A 14,800-nucleotide genomic window follows, 5' to 3' on the forward strand; every position below is an offset into this window, starting at 1 on the left:
GTCCCAGGCTGCTCCAAGCCCTGTCCAACCTGGCCTTGGACACTTCCAGGGATGGGGAAGCCACAAGTGGAGTGACTGCAAAGGAAAACAAAGGATTTCAGCCCCATGGGCAGTGGGGAAACAGCACTGCTGGCTCTGTGAAGGAGGGAAAAGGCAAATTTGGGCAGGAGAGGGACTGATTGTTATCCCACCATTGGTCCTGACAACTCTGCAATCCCCAGGGGATGTGTGGGAGGGGATCATTGCCCAGCTCAGAGGAAAACCCATCACATACAGCCCTCAAGTCAGGGATATATCAGATATTACACAGAAAAAAGAGAGAAAGAGGAGAAAAAGGAGTTAGGGGTGCACTTGGAATGTGCCTGAGGAGTGGCTGGCACTGAGGTGGAATTCACTGCCTGTCTTTTTCTGTCTTTGTGCCTTGTACTGTCAGGAAAATGAGGTTTGTACTCACTTGTACATGTATGTGTGTTGCAGTAAGGTAGAAAAATCATAAAGAAAGGCCCCATAAAATCAGGCCTGCTCTGTTATTTCTTCCAAGGGAAGTTAGCACTTTGCAAGTTCCCATGTGAAAGCCATCCTGGTGTAAGCAGTTTGTTAACATAACCACCTATTCCTGGGTGAAAAACAGCTAGCCCCTGTATAAACTGTTCTTACACCTTTAAGATAGAAAAATGAAAACTCCCTCTCACAAACAACTTTTCCTGCACGTACACACGGGGGGTTTGAGTGACCAATCAATACAGAATAACAAGTTGCTACTGACCAATAAAGTAATTGGCAAGAAAGCTACTAACCAACTGGAGTTACACACGAGGTGTGTAAAACTCTATAAAAGGGAGTTATGTGAATAAAGAATGGGCTTTTTCCACCATGAAGAAAATGGAGTTTTGTGTGATTTATTCCGATATGCATGTACTCATCGAGTACTCAAGAATTTGAGTTTGAACCTCACCTCTCCCAGAGGAACCCCTGGACACGGCAGGGAGACCCATCCTGCCTTGGTTTTACTTCTGTAAAATCGGGAGCAGCAACATTTGGAGCTGTGACACTGCCCTGATATCGGTCAGCAAGCATTGTCCCGATCTCGGGAACAATGGGGGATGTACAATGCAGGGAAAAACACAGCCCTTGTGCAATAAACCACGGCTGCCTGGCCAGCCTTATCTCTGGGCGCTGCACATGTCATCCTGTCCTGCATTCCCCCTCGATGGGAGAGGTCCCAACCCGCGGGCTGGGCTCTGAACACCAACAATTTTAGGATAATCTCGTGGCTGGGGTACAGGCTCGCCCTGAGTGAGGCAGAGAACTCCGGAGCATGACTGGGATGATGAGGAGAGGCTGAGGGAGCTGGGAAAGGGGCTCAGCCTGGAGAAAAGGGGGCTCGGGGGGGACCTTGTGGCTCTGCACAACTCCCTGACAGGAGGAGGTGGCTGGGTGGGACTTGGTCTCTTCTCACAATTAAAAATGGTGAGGGGAAACAGCCTCAAGTTGTTCCAGGGGAGGTTTGAGTTGGATATTAGGGAAAAATTCTTTATGGAAAGGGTTGTCCAGCCCTAGGACAGGGCAGTGGTGGAGTCCCCAGCCCTGGAGGGGTTTAAAGCCATGGGGGTGTGGCACTTGGGGACATGGGTCAGTGGTGGCCTTGACAGTGCTGGGTGAGCTATTGGACTCATTGATCTCAGGGGCCTTTCCCAACCTAAATATTCTGTGGTCTATGGGTTGTACAGGTATTTCTGAGGATGGATTTGGGTCATAATGACTGATAATGGGTCAAGGAGGCCTCTCCAGCTGCTGGAAGCAGGTGGCTCCAGGCACCAGCTGCATTTCCTTGCTCTGACACAGCCTCCTAAGAAATCCCACGAGCAGGAGAAGCACAAACAGAAATTGTCCAAGCAGAAGGAAATGCAGCTAAATCAGTGCCCTCTGCCAATGGCCCAGAGATTCCTCCTGCCAGAGCCCTAAATGCCCGGCCATCTGCTTCCCTCTGCCCCGGAGCGTGGGCTGGAGAGCTCTGCCAAAAGCTTGTCTGTCCTCAGCAGGAGTCAGGGCTCTTCCCATGTCCTCTTCTCCTGCCTGGAGAGCAGGATCATGAACTGTCTGGGTCTGTTCCTGGAAAACCCCAGGGCACGGGGCAGACCCTGGGGAGTAGATGTTCCTCTCCCTGCTCCGGAGTCACCCTCGAGGCCACATGTCTCAAATCTGGAGCCATTCCCATGATTTTGGGCTTTCCAGAGGGAGAGTTCTCCTCCACCACGTGTGCACTGACACCAGCAGGGGTTGGCCTGTGGAATCCAAGGAGTAAGTGGCTGCGGGATGGCAGAGGATCACCCTCCATATGCTGCAGCCCCATGGCCGTTTGCCTCTTGGATGAGCACTGGGGTTTTTTAGGGCTCTGTGCTTGTTTCCATTCCTGAAATAGATCGTGATCCCATTATCCCAACTCCCAGCTCCTTCACCCTCTGGTGTTTTCCCAGGAAGAGCAGCAAGCACAAGGCAGAGGAGGTTTGTGGCTGCTGAGGATCATCTGTGAGTGCAGGGACCACATCCACAGGGATAAATCCAAGGCCAGCTGGAAGGGCCAAGCCATAGACAGGACATTAAGATCTCCTGGCTGCCCAAAAAAGGGACCCACAGTGGGCAGCTCACTGGGGATTGTCTGTGCTAACTCCTGAGCCCTGCCTTGGAGCCAAAAGTCTGCCAGGGGCTGGGGGAAATGTTATGTCTGAGCCTGGTCCTGGCATTGTTTCGTTCACTGGTGTGGATCCAGCCAAGGCTCTGGAGGAAAAAGAGGCAGAGAGAAAAACCCTTCTGTGAAGAAGCAGAGACATCATCCTGTTTGGAGGAAATTTGCTAAAATAGCAGGAAAGTCAGCTGGAGCTGATTTAGATGTTGTTTTCCACGTTACATCCACGGGGAAGTCTGATCTCACAGTGTGTCCCAGGAGCTGCCATCCACAATTTCTCACTCAACCCCACCAGCAGGGCCCATCCTCCTGGCAGCTGGGAGGAGGAAGCTGCAGGTATGGGAGAGCTTCCCAGCCAGCATTCCCAGCTCCACAGCAAGGCCACATCAGGGATTTGGCAAGCAGAGAGTGAGTGGGCAGCCTTGAAGTGAGACTGCAGGAGGAGGGAGGCTGGCAGGATGAGGCAGACAGACAGATGGACCCCACACCACACGCACGAGTGTTCCTTGGGGCTGAGATTCCATCACTAATTATTTTTAGCTGATTTCTTCTTTTTTTTTTTTTGTTTTTTTTTTTTTTTTTTTTTTTTTTTTTTCCCTCCAGGGAATAATGAGTTCCTGGTGAAGATTTTCGATTTTGTCACAAGAAATCAGGGGACACCATGTAATGCTCCTGAGGAAAAGGGATTGGGTGCTGGCAGGTGAGAGCTGGACACCTGGAGAAGAGCAGGATCTGGGGAGAGCTCAGAGCCCTTTCCAGGGCCTAAAGGGGCTCCAGGAGAGCTGAACTTGGGACAAGGGATGGAGGAACAGGACACAGGGAATGGCTTCCCACTGCCAGAGAGCAGGCATGGATGGGATTTTGGGAATTACCTGTTCCCTGTGAGGGTGGGGAGGCCCTGGAACAGGTTGCCCAGAGAAGCTGTGGCTGCCCCTGGATCCCTGGAGGTGTCCAAGGCCAGGTTAGACAGGTTTAGGAGCACCTTAGGATAGTGGAGGTTGGCCCTGCCCATTGCAGGGGATGTGAATGGGATGAGCTTTAAGGTCCCTTTCCACCCAAACCATTCTGGGATTCTAAATTTAGCATTTTTCCATTAAGCTTTTTGTCTTTTTCTTTTTTTTTCTTCTTTTTTTCTTTCCCTCCTCACTTTATGAAAATCTTCTCTTGCCATGGAAATCTCCAGGCACTTCCCAGGGACAAACCTCCAGGTCTCTGTGTTCCTGGAGTACACAGAGTACAGAGCCTGGTGCCAGAGTTGTTTGGAATTACTCTGAGTGAGAACAATTGCTCAGGTACAAACAGTCCCCAAAACCTTCCCTTTATCAGGACCCGAGTATGAAGGGTGGGATATCTAATATATCACCTGTGCTTGGCTTGTTCACATTTCCAGGGGGAAAATTCCAACCTTTTCATGGATTCAAAAAACACCGAATTCTGAGGAAACCACTCAGGCCACTGCACAGGGCTCTGATACATATTTAATGTGTTGTTGTGCCATGATCTGATTTTTTAGGGGAGTGGCTTTGAGAGTTTTACTGTGGATATGATTTGACTTTGGGGGTTCAGAGAGCCCCTGAAAGGAGAAAAATAGAAAGGAAGAGAATTTGGTGACAGAGGAGGGAAAACCTCTGTGGTTACAAAGGCTTTCCATTGGACAGGAGTGTGAAATAAGGGGCATTAATGAAGTTATCTTCACCTGCAATCGGGTTTAAGTTAAAAGATAGTGAAACAGATATTTATACAGTGACTACAGGTTGCAATAGAGACAACTGAGATTTTTTTGTCGATATCATTGCTGCTGCTAGAAATGAAGGGATGGGACTATTTTCAAGCTAAGAATGATTTCTTGTTCAGATAAATATCAGTTTCAAAGGCTGTGAGATTTTGAAGGAGCAAGCAACCAACTATAGCTCAGGAGTAGTCACAAGTTTCTTTGTTACAAGGCAGTATGTAACTTTCTAAACTAATAGACAGTTGCCACAGAATTTATTTAGCTTTTTTAACTTATCACTTTTACTTATTTCTACTGTACTGCGGATACTTTTATCTAATGGGTTTCTAACTCACGTACACACATGTGCTTCTAACTTCTAAACTCAGTTTATTCCATGCAACTACACCCTTACATTATAAACCCTTCACCATCTTATCAGTACAGCTTCTCACTCACTTAAGGCATATTCTTACCTACAACTATAGAAATATAAAGATTTTTTCTGCTTAATATCTGTGTATTGTATTTTCACATCAATCTAAGCTTCTTCTTAGGCTTCAGATTAAACTCTTCAGTGTCTGTGGAAGTTTCTGTTTTTCCGATTCCCACAGTTACAAAGGCTTTCCATTGGACAGGAGTGTGAAATAAGGGGCATTAATGAAATTATCTTCTGATCTATCAAACCTGCACTTGGGTTTAAGTTGAATGATAATGAAACAGATACTTATACAGCGACTACAGGCTTCAATAGAGACAACTGTGATTTCTTTGGAAGCCACAAGGAAGCATTATTATGAGCCCCCCATGGCAGGGGGGTTGGAACTGGATGATCTTCAAGGTCTTTCCAACCCAAACCATTCCATGTTTCTCTGCTTCTGTCATTCAAGAACAGGATTGCTCTACAACCTGTTTCTGAAAGGGAAGTGGGAATAATGTGAGGTGATAAATTGTTTATGAACTGATATTTTATTTTTTATTTTTAGAAGCTGTGGTGCTTTGAAAACACCATTTGGGCTGCTTTTCCCATGAGACCTGGCTCAGGTTCCCTCTGTCCTGGGAGCTGCAGATGTTGGGGTAACTCCTCACAACTCCAAAACTGGGTTCTTGGGGTCTCACCCACTTCGGGAAATTGCCAGGTCATTCCTGAGAAAGCTGAATCCTGAATTGCATCTTCAAGAGCATAAATCAATACATCTTCAAATCCAAACCCTCCCAGACCTGATGGAGCTTAGAAAAATTTGTTTCAGTGGGCAGGGAAACTTGAACTTCACAGAATCACAGCATGGCTTGGGTGGAAAGGAATCTTAAGCTCATCTTATTTCACCCCTCTGCCATGGGCAGGGACACCTTCCACTATTCCAGGTTGCTCCAAGCCCTGGGCTCACAAACAGGGAAAATGGTTTTAAATGGAGCTGGAGCCACCCTCTGGTGTTGCCAGTTCAGCAGTGACTGCTGAGGTTGTGCTGAGTATTTAAGATCAAAGATGAACAGGCTGAGTGAGGATTTGTTAGGCTGAGTCTCCTGAGTAGCTTGAGGTATGAACCATTGTTATTGGGGGAAAAAGGGTTCTCAGTGTGGGAGTAAATGTCCTCTCAGTTGGATGCAGAGAACTGAAAATCTTTTTTTCCAGAATCCAATTAATGATCCCAGTTAATAAAGAACAAGTGGCCAGAGTACCAGTGACAAAAAAATGAGAGCCAGGGCAGCCCAGCAGAGTCAGAGATGCTCCCACCAGCTGAAATGCCTTTTGTTCCACTCCCTGTTGCATGCAGTGGGATAAATTTAGAGCTGTGACTTGTCATTCCAGAAATCAAACAGGACACAGAGACAGCGAGCGCTGGAAAAATGTCCAGCTGTGCTGGAGCTCAGCAGCAGGGCTGGAAAGTCTCTTTAACTGTAAGATCAGACACAAAGCAGAGCTGCTGTTGCAGTCCTGTGTCCTGTGCTTTTTTTTTTTTTTTTTTTTTTTTTTTTTTTTTTTTTTTTTATGAAATCACAGAATCATTAAGGCTAAAAAAGCCCTTTAAGATCATCGAGTCCAATCATTGACCCAGCCCCACGTGTCCACCACCAAGCCCAGCACCTGGGTGCCCTCCCAGAGTCTGAAGGGTGCCTACAGGGAATGTGGAGAGGGACAATTTACAGGAGCCTGGAGTGACAGGGCAAAAGGAAATGGCTTAAACTGAAAGAAAGTAGCTTAGGATTGAAAGCTAGGAAAAGTCCTTCCCTGTGAGGGTGGTGAGGCCCTGGCACAGGTTGCCCAGAGAAGCTCTGGCTGCCCCTGGATCCCCGGGAGTGTCCAAGGCCAGGCTGGACAGGGCTTGGAGCAACCTGGGATAGTGGAAGGTGTCCCTGCCCTGGCAGGGGGTTGGACTAGATGTCCTATAAGGTCCCTTCCAACCCAAACCATTCTATGGTTCCATTCTATGATTCTATAAAGAAACTTCAATATTAAAAGTGAGATTCAATTATAATAGATGTGGTGATGTCTTCACTGCCTGGAGATTTTCAGCTCATGACTGGATATTCCTCACCGGGGAAAAATTTCACCACAAATGCAGCTCCACAGCTTCTGAACTCCAGGAGTTCTGATCCCATTTCTTCCTCTTTCTCCCTGTAATCCTGAGAGCTGCTGTAATCTGGAGCTGCCCTAGGGAGTGCCCACCCTCTGGTTTAAGCCGTGCTATGCTCCCAAAAGGTTGGCACGGCCCCAGGAGCTGCTGTGCCCCAGGACAAGCAGCACGTTCACCAGATCCCAAGTGCAAGTTCTGGACTGGCCGTAGACCAAAGACCACACCCATTATTTGGGTAGAAAGCCACTGTTTTGGAAGCTGGGAGCAGTTTAATCCCATGGGGATGGCCAAAGCAGGCCATGCTTGAGCCACCTTCCTGCTGCACAGAACAGAGCTCACCTGAGAGACATGCCAAGGACTTGGCTTCAAATTTTTAACTGGAAAGAGCCAGAGGAGAGTGAAGAGATCACAGTTCCTTTGCTGTTTCCCTGTCTGAGCCATTCAACCCCTTGTCATTCCCTTTTCTGCATTGAACGAACCAAGAGCAGTGGGAAAGGGAGGTCCCTGGGGCACCACAGTTGCAAGGTGGCAAATGAGGGAAAAAAATCCCAGATTTACATCAGGAGAAAGGTCTAGACATTTATTTCTGCCATATTTGAAAATATTTCATTTACTGGTGCAGGGTTCAGCTCATGCCAATGCCACAAGGACCACAGAGGTCACTGCATGTGCCAGGGAAAGAAAGTGAGGCCGATGAAAACATCTGTGCAAAGCCACAGATCTGCCTGGGGAAAATGCTTCTGGAATTTCTGGGATTAAAAAACCCCAAATTCCATCAAGGCTGGATCACATCCCATTCAAAAATACAGTAATTTTTTTTTTTTTTTTTTTATTTTTTTTTTTAAGGAACACAGAAGATCCTTCCTCTCCTCTGCTGGATTTCCTCCAGCTCTGCTCTTCCTCCTGTGGTGCAAAGGGCTTCAGCATCTCCCAGCAATGGGATTTTTTTGGGTGTTTTTCAGCTGATCCAGACCCATCCTTCCTGCTCCTTGTGCTTTAACTCAGAGGAGGAGATTTTAGCTGTTGGTTTTGCATCCAGAAAAGATGAATCCAGAAAAGAAGAAACAACACCAGCAACGACTGGTTGGTGTTTGTTTGAATTCGGACGTGAAGAGCTGGAATGAGGGATTCCCTGCTGAACATTTCTAGGAACAAACACATTCAATATCTACAAAATAAACTCTGCATCTTAAAAAAACCCACCAAGTTTCTTGTCAAGAAGAAAGAAAAACCCCACTGCTCAGTAGCAGTGTAATGATTCATTTTCCTTCAGAATTCCAGTAAATGGAATTATTCCTTCTAAAAGGTTATGAATGGTCAACAGCAGAAATGAGCAGGGTTATTTCCCTGTAGTGGTCATGGAGAACAGAAAAATATGAAGTGGAAAGAAAAAGGAAAAAGCAAAGAATGAAGAAGGAAGCTGAGAGGGTATGAACGTGTAGTTACAAAAATTGGATATGGACAATAGCTGGACAGAGGCATAAAAAAAAAGAGAAGGAATAGAGAAATCTGGAAGGGGGAAAAAGGAGTGACAGGGGAGAGGGTGGGAAGAGACTTTCTCCAGTTTCCTGGGGAGTTTCTGGCCACTGGAGTTTGTGTTCAAGGATGTCTCACTGCAGGGTGTCGCAATAAGGTGAGTCTGGAGGTGACAATTCCTAATTTTGTCCTTGCAGGTCTATCCATCCTCTCCCTTTGCTGTGTTACCTGGGTGGGCATGAAGGAAAATGAGGGAAAAGCAGAACAGTGTAGAAAACAGACTCATGGAATCACTGAGGATGGAAAATCCCTCTAAGGCCATCAAGTCCATTCATTATTCCCCAGCACTGCTGAGGCCACCACGGACCCACGTGCATAAGCAGACCTTTACATGCTTTTTTTTTTAACCCTTCCAGGGATGGTGATTCCCCCACTTCCTTGGGCAGCCCATTCCAGTGCCATTGACCCTTTCAGTGAAGGAATTTTCCCCAATATCCAGTCTAAAGGCTGCAAGGCCAGGGGAGCTCTTGCTGCGCCGGGAGCATGGAACAATGCTCATGAAACAACAAAAACCAGAAACATTTGTGCCTGGAGACGACTCGAGCCATCTCCAGAGGGCTGTTGTTTGCTCTCCAGGCTGTGCAGTGTCACCCTGCCCCGCTGGGCCCTCTCACAAAGGCACCTGGCAGCCAGGCCCGTGCTCCACGGGCACGTGGGGCCGTTCCCGCTCTCCAGATCCGGCTGCTGGGCACGGCCGTGCTCCAGCAGTGCCAGCCGGGGCTGCCCACAGCACAGCTGCTCCCAGGGCAGCTGGAATTCAGCCTGGGATGGCTCCTGATAAGCTCTGGGTGCTGTCTGCAAGGCATGGACACAATGGGGTTATCAGATCCATTCCCCAGTGGTTTTACGGAGCAGCCAACCCTGACCATTGCTCTGGCACTGAGGATCCTCAAGGGCCTCTCCCAAATGTGATTCTCTACAACATTTTGATCACATTCATTTTTCTGGGTGTTTTGTCTCGATTTTGAGTTTGTTTTTTTTTTGTGTTTTTTTTTTTTTTTTTTTTTTTTTTTTTTGTTTTTTTTTTTTTTTCCGGTATTGATCACAGCCTAAGGGAAATGAAGGAAAAAATGGTTTATGAGCAGGAGTTAATAAATTTCCAGTTGCCATGGTGATGGTAGGACATCTCAGAAGCTGTTCTAAGTCCTGAACTATCCAAGGTCTCCATTAAAAAATTCCATAATGGAATAAAGCTCCTCCTTCCTGAATTTACAAATAGGCTGAAAGGGGCTGCTCTGTTCTGGAGGGCACTGGGGATTGGCTTTTGTTTTTTGGAAAAGACAGAACAGTTGGTGGAGAAGCTGGAATAAGCAACACCAGGCAATTCAGGGATTCTGCAGGAAAGATGTGGGGCTGCAATGGGCACCAGGGTGCACACGCTGGGACAATGTCATCCTGTTCTCTTCTGGAAAAGGCAGGAATTGTTCTTTGTATAAAAATAACCACCAGGTTTATCACGTGTCAGGCACGTCAGTTAATTCATTTATTATTCTGAATTAGAATTCCAGGTGGTGCTGTTTGCTGCCAAGATGACCAGGCTTCAAGGGGAGGTGGAATAGCTGGAGAGAGCTCAGGGCAGAGATGGTTACAGGACCAAGAAAATGATCTATAATGAAAATCTGGAAGAACTGAGATTGTGATCACTGAATCACAGAATGGTTTGGGTTGGAAGGACCTTAGACCTCATCCTGTTCCTACCCCCTGCCATGGGACACCTTCCACTATTCCAGGTTGATCCATGCCCCATCCAACCTGGCCTTGGACAATTCCAGGGATCCAGGGGCAGCCACAGCTTCTCTGGGCACCCTGTGCCAGGGCCTCACCACCCTCACTGCCAAGAATTCCTTCCCAATATCCCATCTATCCCTGCCCTCTGGCAGTGGGAAGCCATTCCCTGTGTCCTGTCCCTCCATCCCTTGTCCCAAGTCCCTCTCCAGCTCTCCTGGAGCCCCTTTAGGCTCTGGAAGGGGCTCTGAGCTCTCCCTGGATCCTTCACTTCTCCAGGTGAACACCCCCAGCTCTCCCAGCCTGGCTCCAGAGCAGAGGGGCTCCAGCCCTTGGAGCACCTTTGTGGCATTCCTTGGACACTGTGGTTCCATGCATTTTTGATAACACACTATTTCCATGGTTGCAGCTTCAGTGGCAGCTGAACAGTTCCATGTCCCGTTCTCTGATGTCAGTGGTCACGCCCTGCTGACATCCACAAGAGTAAATCTCTTCCACTCCAAGCTGGATGACCAGGTCCCAGTCCCACTGGAAGTCAGGCCTGTCTTCTGAAGACACAGGAGGTTAGTGGGAATTGTGTTTGCAAATGTGTAAAGCAGACTCAGGAAAAAGCACAGCCAGGGTTGGGCTAAAAATTTACCCACAGGGAGAGGCAGCTCCTTGTGCCAGGACAGTTGATTTGTTTAGAAGTCAGCAACAAAAGGGTAAACCATGCCATGGAGTCACAGAGTCACAGATCTTAGAATTATCAGATTTGGAAAAATCTCTAACTAAGATCAAGTCCAAACATCCCCCAGCACTGCCAAGGCCAGCACTGACCCATGTCCCCAAGTGCCACATCCACAGGGCTTTTAAATCCCTCCAAGGATGGGGACTCCACCACTGCCCTGGGCTGCTGTGCCAGGGCTGGACAACCCTTTCCATGAGGAAATTGTTCCCAATATCAAGTTTAAACCTCTCTGGCACAAGCTGTCCTCCTGTCTTGTCCCTGTTCCCTGGGAGCAGAGCCTGACCTCCCTGGCTGTCCCCTCCTGTCAGGGAGTTGTGCAGAGCCAGAAGGTCCCCCCTGAGCCTCCTTTTCTCCAGGCTGAGCCCCTTTCCCAGCTCCCTCAGTTGTACCTGGTGCTCCAGCCCCTTCCCAGCTCTGTTGCTGTCTGTGTAGCAGGTCCCCATCCAGCCAGGTGTCCCCAGTGTGACAGTGACAAACAGCTGATGCTTAGAAGGGTGGGAGAGCACAGAGCAGCATTAGACTGGAAACCCACCCAGTTCCAGCAGTCTGATATTTGGGGCTGTTGAGCTGGATGTGGATGAATATTATTGTGCTGAATGTCCTCCAGGGGATTTTTTTGGATTTCATGGAAGCACAGAGTAACAGAGGGTGGGAGGGAGCTCTGGAGATCACCTGGTTCAGCCTGCCCAGCTGCTCAGAGCAGAGCAATAAGTCAGATTGGCTGCCCCAGTTACCTTCTGAAGACATTTGCAACTCCCTGTTCCACAATATCTGTAGCAGCCATGGAATCATTAAGGTTGGGAAAGCCCTATGAGGTCACCAAGTCCAACCATTCCCCCAGCACGGCCAAGGCCACCACTGACCCATGTCCCCAGGTGCCACATGCACACAACATTTCAATCCCTCCAGGGATGGGGACTCCAGCACTTCCCTGGGCACCATTTTAGTGAACAAATCTTTCTTAATATCCAATCTAAACCTCCCCTGGTGCAGCTTGAGGCTGTTTCCTCTCATGCTGTCAGTGGCGCAGTGAGTTGCACCACTGTGGGCAGTGGGAAAGAACAATTCCTTTGTTCAGTGCATCAAACGCCCGTGTGTCATCTGCTTCCCTGGCTATGGAAAGGGAAAACCAGAGCTCTCTCTTTTTTAGGACACTTTTTTGACAGTGCTGTCACACATTCCCACATACTCCTCTCCCTCTACAGTGGAAGTTCCCAGTCTAATTACTGTCTTGGGAATAAGTTCCCAGCTCTCACCATCCTCCCTGCCATCCTTTGTACCTCTATTCTTGCTCTGCATGTGCAGAGAGAGGGACCCCAGCACAGTTTGCAGCATGAAGCACCCTCAAAACTAACAACAGCACTCACAAAACCACCCCAATTTCTATCAGCACCCATTCCAGTAAACCTAAGCACTCAGTTTTCCTGCTTCTGGGCACTGGGCTTTTTTCCCCTGAGTGCTCTTTGGGACTGTCTCATTCCTGTAAGGTGAAAATCAGTTTGCCATCACTGAGCCAGTCTCATTTGCCATCTGCTGAAGCTGCCACTCAGCGCTGAGATCCTTCTGCCTCCAGACTCCTTGCAGTCAGTTCTTATTTCCCTGCTCTGAATAACCTTCTGTTGGCATCAGAGCACCCCTGACAGCCGGGATCAGGCCATGTCCACCCCAGAAACTGAACACACTTGAGCTCCAGGAGCTGTCTGGAGGGTTTGGAGGGAGAGGGGCTGATCAAAGTGTCTGCAAGTGGTCAGATCTTCCTGGGAGAAGGCTCTCAGCTCCAGGGTTCCTGCCCTTCAGAGGGGTGAGAGGGGACAACAGATCAGGCTGCAGGGAATGTGATGTTTGCTGAATTTACCAGAGGGGTTTGCAGTCATGGTTCCCAAGAGGGTGACACACAGACACCGGGTCCTCTCAGCGTGTCCAGCCCGTGTGGGGACAGCTCTAGACAACAGAGGCAGAGCTGTCAGTGCATCCTGGCCACATCCCAGCCCTGCAGCATCCCTGCCAAAGGTTGGGAAGGCCGTGATACTGATCTTTTTCCCTGCGAGGTCCCTCTGCCCCAGGACATCTGTTCCATCTGCTCCCCGGCCGCTCCTGTCACACTCCGCGGTTTCCCTTTGAATCGGGGGCTGATAGCAGGTCTGGGGAGAGCAGAGTTTTGCCAGCAGGGTGGAGGGGCCGGTGGCCGTGCTGTGCAGTGAGCCATGAGCAGCAGGACCTCCCCCAGACCCTTCTCTCTGCCCTATAAATCCGAGGATCCCCAGCCGTGGCACTCAGAGCGCCCGGCTCCGGCTCCCTCGGACCCTCCTGCTCCAGCCTCGCTGAGATCCCAGCTCCTCTCCAGCCATGAGGTTCCTCTATCTTGTCCTTGCTGCCTTCCTCCTGGTCTCCCTGGCTGCCCCAGGTAAGAGGGGGAATTGTGTGGGAATGGGAGCTGGATAAGGGGGAAAAGCTGGATGAGGAGGGTCAGTCTGGGCCACAGGCAGCTGGAGGAAACACGAGCCAGAGCTGTGGCTTTGGTGCCCAGCCACATAAACGTCCCAAATCCTTTGGGTGTGCATCTGTGTCTCCAACCAACCCAAGCCACCTGATGGCTCTGTGACTTCAAGATTCTATGATTTCATGACTATGATTTCGTGATTCTATGATTTCATGACTATGATTTTGTGATTCTATTATTTTAGGATTCTGTGATTCTGTGACATGATTTGGTTACCCCAGCTTGTCTGATGTGGGGATCTATTTTTATACAAATGAGTCTTTGCCAAAAAAAAAAATCACTTTAAATTACTGTAAGAGGCACATTTAGGATGTTTTGGATGTTTTTGACACCTAAGTTGAGGTGAGCTGGGCCCTGGTGTAATTGTTTTAATCATGAAGCACCAAGCGAGTGCTGGATGCTCTTTTCAGAGACACCAGTCTTCTGGATCTTTCCTTTGCTTGATGCCACCTTTTTTGCCAGTCTGCTTCTGGCAACACCTTCAGGGTCAAGCTCCTGACATTTCTGATGTACAGTGCTCAGACATCCCTTCTGGTCTGGTTCTCACCTCTCTCTTCACTGACTGAAAGGGAGATTTGGGGCTCAGAAAGGTTCCCATTCCAATATTCCTTCACTTTGGACATCATTTCCCAGCTAGTACAGGCCAGCAGCTTCTCACACTGGTGCCTGGCACTTGGTGAAGCCTTGTCCTGAGGAATATCTTTATGAGTTTTGGTTTTGGGGTGTTTTGAGATGCTCTCTCATCTTTCCCTAAGTGCACCAGGGTCATCCAGAGGCCACCAGAAGGGGAGGGAGGTGCACAGGGAGCTGCTCTGGGCCCTCCAGCTTTGGGGTTGGGCTTGGACAGGAGTGTTGGACATGTGAGGGAATGGAGCAGGACATCCCTATGGACAGGGTCTGATCCTGCTGCCCACTGTGACTGGGAGGGGGTGGGAGGGCATGGAAATGGGGAACAGGGATGGGGAAATGGGGAACAGAGGTGGGGAAATGGGAAAATGGGGAAATGGGGAAATGAGGAAATGGGGAACAGGGATGGGGAAATGGGGAACAGGGATGGGGAAATGGGAGATGGGGAAATGGGGAGCAGAGATGGGGAAATGTGGAAATGGGGAAATGAGGAATACAGATGGGATAATGGGGAACAGAAATGAGGAACAACCACTCTCCCTCCCCTCTTCCAGGCTATGGGAAGGTCAGGAAGACCTGTGCTCCTGTGGGGTACTGCTCCCCAAAGTGTCGCGTGATGGATTTGAAATACACCTCTGCCGACTGCAAGTACTCATGCTGCATCCCAACCGCCTGGAAGGGGAAATAGGAGCTGAAGAGGGAGCACCTG

General features: G+C 49.0%; 1 long non-coding RNA gene across 1 annotated transcript; it reads right to left on the minus strand.

Annotated features, from left to right (window-relative positions):
• Positions 1-9,970: 9,970 nt before the first annotated feature.
• Positions 9,971-13,213, minus strand: LOC128785765 (uncharacterized). The gene is made up of 2 exons (XR_008430018.1): positions 12,820-13,213; positions 9,971-10,782 (listed from the first exon to the last, which is right to left on the minus strand). It is a non-coding gene; the product is annotated as an uncharacterized LOC128785765 (long non-coding RNA).
• Positions 13,214-14,800: the final 1,587 nt, after the last annotated feature.

This window comes from Vidua chalybeata, chromosome 3 (genome assembly GCF_026979565.1).
Source record: "Vidua chalybeata isolate OUT-0048 chromosome 3, bVidCha1 merged haplotype, whole genome shotgun sequence".
In the NCBI taxonomy this organism is placed as follows: domain Eukaryota; kingdom Metazoa; phylum Chordata; class Aves; order Passeriformes; family Viduidae; genus Vidua; species Vidua chalybeata.